We start from the raw sequence: 7,615 nt of genomic DNA, 5'->3' as shown, positions 1-7,615 counted from the left end.
TCTTAACAACCTCGGGATCAGAGCCCCAGGCGAAATCACACAAAGACAAGAGCTTGGCTCCGGCCGGGAATCGAACCCTGGTCGGCAAGCCTGTATAGACAGTGACTAAGCCACTTGGCCACGAAGAAGGATAAAAGTCAATGACAATTCTTCTGTACTTATACCTGTCGAATTCAGGTATTTTGTACTTAGAATTGAAATCAACCCATCCTCACCATCGTAGCTAATTGGCAGTTTGTTACTTGGCATTCAATTAATGATAAATTTTGCACATTTTTACGTGTTTTTCATATTCAAATAAGCCATATATATTTTTGATACATTAATGTCTGGATTCTCTTAACAACCTCGGGATCAGAGCCCCAGGCGAAATCACACAAAGACAAGAGCTTGGCTCCGGCCGGGAATCGAACCCTGGTCGGCAAGCCTGTATAGACAGTGACTAAGCCACTTGGCCACGAAGAAGGATAAAAGTCAATGACAATTCTTCTGTACTTATACCTGTCGAATTCAGGTATTTTGTACTTAGAATTGAAATCAACCCATCCTCACCATCGTAGCTAATTGGTAGTTTGTTACTTGGCACTCAATTAATGATAAATTTTGCACATTTTTACGTGTTTTTCATATTCAAATAAGCCATATATATTTTTGATACATTAATGTCTGGATTCTCTTAACAACCTCGGGATCAGAGCCCCAGGCGAAATCACACAAAGACAAGAGCTTGGCTCCGGCCGGGAATCGAACCCTGGTCGGCAAGCCTGTATAGACAGTGACTAAGCCACTTGGCCACGAAGAAGGATAAAAGTCAATGACAATTCTTCTGTACTTATACCTGTCGAATTCAGGTATTTTGTACTTAGAATTGAAATCAACCCATCCTCACCATCGTAGCTAATTGGTAGTTTGTTACTTGGCATTCAATTAATGATAAATTTTGCACATTTTTACGTGTTTTTCATATTCAAATAAGCCATATATATTTTTGATACATTAATGTCTGGATTCTCTTAACAACCTCGGGATCAGAGCCCCAGGCGAAATCACACAAAGACAAGAGCTTGGCTCCGGCCGGGAATCGAACCCTGGTCGGCAAGCCTGTATAGACAGTGACTAAGCCACTTGGCCACGAAGAAGGATAAAAGTCAATGACAATTCTTCTGTACTTATACCTGTCGAATTCAGGTATTTTGTACTTAGAATTGAAATCAACCCATCCTCACCATCGTAGCTAATTGGTAGTTTGTTACTTGGCATTCAATTAATGATAAATTTTGCACATTTTTACGTGTTTTTCATATTCAAATAAGCCATATATATTTTTGATACATTAATGTCTGGATTCTCTTAACAACCTCGGGATCAGAGCCCCAGGCGAAATCACACAAAGACAAGAGCTTGGCTCCGGCCGGGAATCGAACCCTGGTCGGCAAGCCTGTATAGACAGTGACTAAGCCACTTGGCCACGAAGAAGGATAAAAGTCAATGACAATTCTTCTGTACTTATACCTGTCGAATTCAGGTATTTTGTACTTAGAATTGAAATCAACCCATCCTCACCATCGTAGCTAATTGGTAGTTTGTTACTTGGCATTCAATTAATGATAAATTTTGCACATTTTTACGTGTTTTTCATATTCAAATAAGCCATATATATTTTTGATACATTAATGTCTGGATTCTCTTAACAACCTCGGGATCAGAGCCCCAGGCGAAATCACACAAAGACAAGAGCTTGGCTCCGGCCGGGAATCGAACCCTGGTCGGCAAGCCTGTATAGACAGTGACTAAGCCACTTGGCCACGAAGAAGGATAAAAGTCAATGACAATTCTTCTGTACTTATACCTGTCGAATTCAGGTATTTTGTACTTAGAATTGAAATCAACCCATCCTCACCATCGTAGCTAATTGGTAGTTTGTTACTTGGCACTCAATTAATGATAAATTTTGCACATTTTTACGTGTTTTTCATATTCAAATAAGCCATATATATTTTTGATACATTAATGTCTGGATTCTCTTAACAACCTCGGGATCAGAGCCCCAGGCGAAATCACACAAAGACAAGAGCTTGGCTCCGGCCGGGAATCGAACCCTGGTCGGCAAGCCTGTATAGACAGTGACTAAGCCACTTGGCCACGAAGAAGGATAAAAGTCAATGACAATTCTTCTGTACTTATACCTGTCGAATTCAGGTATTTTGTACTTAGAATTGAAATCAACCCATCCTCACCATCGTAGCTAATTGGTAGTTTGTTACTTGGCATTCAATTAATGATAAATTTTGCACATTTTTACGTGTTTTTCATATTCAAATAAGCCATATATATTTTTGATACATTAATGTCTGGATTCTCTTAACAACCTCGGGATCAGAGCCCCAGGCGAAATCACACAAAGACAAGAGCTTGGCTCCGGCCGGGAATCGAACCCTGGTCGGCAAGCCTGTATAGACAGTGACTAAGCCACTTGGCCACGAAGAAGGATAAAAGTCAATGACAATTCTTCTGTACTTATACCTGTCGAATTCAGGTATTTTGTACTTAGAATTGAAATCAACCCATCCTCACCATCGTAGCTAATTGGTAGTTTGTTACTTGGCATTCAATTAATGATAAATTTTGCACATTTTTACGTGTTTTTCATATTCAAATAAGCCATATATATTTTGATACATTAATGTCTGGATTCTCTTAACAACCTCGGGATCAGAGCCCCAGGCGAAATCACACAAAGACAAGAGCTTGGCTCCGGCCGGGAATCGAACCCTGGTCGGCAAGCCTGTATAGACAGTGACTAAGCCACTTGGCCACGAAGAAGGATAAAAGTCAATGACAATTCTTCTGTACTTATACCTGTCGAATTCAGGTATTTTGTACTTAGAATTGAAATCAACCCATCCTCACCATCGTAGCTAATTGGTAGTTTGTTACTTGGCATTCAATTAATGATAAATTTTGCACATTTTTACGTGTTTTTCATATTCAAATAAGCCATATATATTTTTGATACATTAATGTCTGGATTCTCTTAACAACCTCGGGATCAGAGCCCCAGGCGAAATCACACAAAGACAAGAGCTTGGCTCCGGCCGGGAATCGAACCCTGGTCGGCAAGCCTGTATAGACAGTGACTAAGCCACTTGGCCACGAAGAAGGATAAAAGTCAATGACAATTCTTCTGTACTTATACCTGTCGAATTCAGGTATTTTGTACTTAGAATTGAAATCAACCCATCCTCACCATCGTAGCTAATTGGTAGTTTGTTACTTGGCATTCAATTAATGATAAATTTTGCACATTTTTACGTGTTTTTCATATTCAAATAAGCCATATATATTTTTGATACATTAATGTCTGGATTCTCTTAACAACCTCGGGATCAGAGCCCCAGGCGAAATCACACAAAGACAAGAGCTTGGCTCCGGCCGGGAATCGAACCCTGGTCGGCAAGCCTGTATAGACAGTGACTAAGCCACTTGGCCACGAAGAAGGATAAAAGTCAATGACAATTCTTCTGTACTTATACCTGTCGAATTCAGGTATTTTGTACTTAGAATTGAAATCAACCCATCCTCACCATCGTAGCTAATTGGTAGTTTGTTACTTGGCATTCAATTAATGATAAATTTTGCACATTTTTACGTGTTTTTCATATTCAAATAAGCCATATATATTTTTGATACATTAATGTCTGGATTCTCTTAACAACCTCGGGATCAGAGCCCCAGGCGAAATCACACAAAGACAAGAGCTTGGCTCCGGCCGGGAATCGAACCCTGGTCGGCAAGCCTGTATAGACAGTGACTAAGCCACTTGGCCACGAAGAAGGATAAAAGTCAATGACAATTCTTCTGTACTTATACCTGTCGAATTCAGGTATTTTGTACTTAGAATTGAAATCAACCCATCCTCACCATCGTAGCTAATTGGTAGTTTGTTACTTGGCATTCAATTAATGATAAATTTTGCACATTTTTACGTGTTTTTCATATTCAAATAAGCCATATATATTTTTGATACATTAATGTCTGGATTCTCTTAACAACCTCGGGATCAGAGCCCCAGGCGAAATCACACAAAGACAAGAGCTTGGCTCCGGCCGGGAATCGAACCCTGGTCGGCAAGCCTGTATAGACAGTGACTAAGCCACTTGGCCACGAAGAAGGATAAAAGTCAATGACAATTCTTCTGTACTTATACCTGTCGAATTCAGGTATTTTGTACTTAGAATTGAAATCAACCCATCCTCACCATCGTAGCTAATTGGTAGTTTGTTACTTGGCATTCAATTAATGATAAATTTTGCACATTTTTACGTGTTTTTCATATTCAAATAAGCCATATATATTTTTGATACATTAATGTCTGGATTCTCTTAACAACCTCGGGATCAGAGCCCCAGGCGAAATCACACAAAGACAAGAGCTTGGCTCCGGCCGGGAATCGAACCCTGGTCGGCAAGCCTGTATAGACAGTGACTAAGCCACTTGGCCACGAAGAAGGATAAAAGTCAATGACAATTCTTCTGTACTTATACCTGTCGAATTCAGGTATTTTGTACTTAGAATTGAAATCAACCCATCCTCACCATCGTAGCTAATTGGTAGTTTGTTACTTGGCATTCAATTAATGATAAATTTTGCACATTTTTACGTGTTTTTCATATTCAAATAAGCCATATATATTTTTGATACATTAATGTCTGGATTCTCTTAACAACCTCGGGATCAGAGCCCCAGGCGAAATCACACAAAGACAAGAGCTTGGCTCCGGCCGGGAATCGAACCCTGGTCGGCAAGCCTGTATAGACAGTGACTAAGCCACTTGGCCACGAAGAAGGATAAAAGTCAATGACAATTCTTCTGTACTTATACCTGTCGAATTCAGGTATTTTGTACTTAGAATGAAATCAACCCATCCTCACCATCGTAGCTAATTGGTAGTTTGTTACTTGGCATTCAATTAATGATAAATTTTGCACATTTTTACGTGTTTTTCATATTCAAATAAGCCATATATATTTTTGATACATTAATGTCTGGATTCTCTTAACAACCTCGGGATCAGAGCCCCAGGCGAAATCACACAAAGACAAGAGCTTGGCTCCGGCCGGGAATCGAACCCTGGTCGGCAAGCCTGTATAGACAGTGACTAAGCCACTTGGCCACGAAGAAGGATAAAAGTCAATGACAATTCTTCTGTACTTATACCTGTCGAATTCAGGTATTTTGTACTTAGAATTGAAATCAACCCATCCTCACCATCGTAGCTAATTGGTAGTTTGTTACTTGGCATTCAATTAATGATAAATTTTGCACATTTTTACGTGTTTTTCATATTCAAATAAGCCATATATATTTTTGATACATTAATGTCTGGATTCTCTTAACAACCTCGGGATCAGAGCCCCAGGCGAAATCACACAAAGACAAGAGCTTGGCTCCGGCCGGGAATCGAACCCTGGTCGGCAAGCCTGTATAGACAGTGACTAAGCCACTTGGCCACGAAGAAGGATAAAAGTCAATGACAATTCTTCTGTACTTATACCTGTCGAATTCAGGTATTTTGTACTTAGAATTGAAATCAACCCATCCTCACCATCGTAGCTAATTGGTAGTTTGTTACTTGGCATTCAATTAATGATAAATTTTGCACATTTTACGTGTTTTTCATATTCAAATAAGCCATATATATTTTTGATACATTAATGTCTGGATTCTCTTAACAACCTCGGGATCAGAGCCCCAGGCGAAATCACACAAAGACAAGAGCTTGGCTCCGGCCGGAATCGAACCCTGGTTGGCAAGCCTGTATAGACAGTGACTAAGCCACTTGGCCACGAAGAAGGATAAAAGTCAATGACAATTCTTCTGTACTTATACCTGTCGAATTCAGGTATTTTGTACTTAGAATTGAAATCAACCCATCCTCACCATCGTAGCTAATTGGTAGTTTGTTACTTGGCATTCAATTAATGATAAATTTTGCACATTTTTACGTGTTTTTCATATTCAAATAAGCCATATATATTTTTGATACATTAATGTCTGGATTCTCTTAACAACCTCGGGATCAGAGCCCCAGGCGAAATCACACAAAGACAAGAGCTTGGCTCCGGCCGGGAATCGAACCCTGGTCGGCAAGCCTGTATAGACAGTGACTAAGCCACTTGGCCACGAAGAAGGATAAAAGTCAATGACAATTCTTCTGTACTTATACCTGTCGAATTCAGGTATTTTGTACTTAGAATTGAAATCAACCCATCCTCACCATCGTAGCTAATTGGTAGTTTGTTACTTGGCATTCAATTAATGATAAATTTTGCACATTTTTACGTGTTTTTCATATTCAAATAAGCCATATATATTTTTGATACATTAATGTCTGGATTCTCTTAACAACCTCGGGATCAGAGCCCCAGGCGAAATCACACAAAGACAAGAGCTTGGCTCCGGCCGGGAATCGAACCCTGGTCGGCAAGCCTGTATAGACAGTGACTAAGCCACTTGGCCACGAAGAAGGATAAAAGTCAATGACAATTCTTCTGTACTTATACCTGTCGAATTCAGGTATTTTGTACTTAGAATTGAAATCAACCCATCCTCACCATCGTAGCTAATTGGTAGTTTGTTACTTGGCATTCAATTAATGATAAATTTTGCACATTTTTACGTGTTTTTCATATTCAAATAAGCCATATATATTTTTGATACATTAATGTCTGGATTCTCTTAACAACCTCGGGATCAGAGCCCCAGGCGAAATCACACAAAGACAAGAGCTTGGCTCCGGCCGGGAATCGAACCCTGGTCGGCAAGCCTGTATAGACAGTGACTAAGCCACTTGGCCACGAAGAAGGATAAAAGTCAATGACAATTCTTCTGTACTTATACCTGTCGAATTCAGGTATTTTGTACTTAGAATTGAAATCAACCCATCCTCACCATCGTAGCTAATTGGTAGTTTGTTACTTGGCATTCAATTAATGATAAATTTTGCACATTTTTACGTGTTTTTCATATTCAAATAAGCCATATATATTTTTGATACATTAATGTCTGGATTCTCTTAACAACCTCGGGATCAGAGCCCCAGGCGAAATCACACAAAGACAAGAGCTTGGCTCCGGCCGGGAATCGAACCCTGGTCGGCAAGCCTGTATAGACAGTGACTAAGCCACTTGGCCACGAAGAAGGATAAAAGTCAATGACAATTCTTCTGTACTTATACCTGTCGAATTCAGGTATTTTGTACTTAGAATTGAAATCAACCCATCCTCACCATCGTAGCTAATTGGTAGTTTGTTACTTGGCATTCAATTAATGATAAATTTTGCACATTTTTACGTGTTTTCATATTCAAATAAGCCATATATATTTTTGATACATTAATGTCTGGATTCTCTTAACAACCTCGGGATCAGAGCCCCAGGCGAAATCACACAAAGACAAGAGCTTGGCTCCGGCCGGGAATCGAACCCTGGTCGGCAAGCCTGTATAGACAGTGACTAAGCCACTTGGCCACGAAGAAGGATAAAAGTCAATGACAATTCTTCTGTACTTATACCTGTCGAATTCAGGTATTTTGTACTTAGAATTGAAATCAACC

Source organism: Palaemon carinicauda, chromosome 5 (genome assembly GCF_036898095.1).
Source record: "Palaemon carinicauda isolate YSFRI2023 chromosome 5, ASM3689809v2, whole genome shotgun sequence".
Taxonomy (NCBI): domain Eukaryota; kingdom Metazoa; phylum Arthropoda; class Malacostraca; order Decapoda; family Palaemonidae; genus Palaemon; species Palaemon carinicauda.
This window is presented reverse-complemented; position numbering follows the sequence as displayed.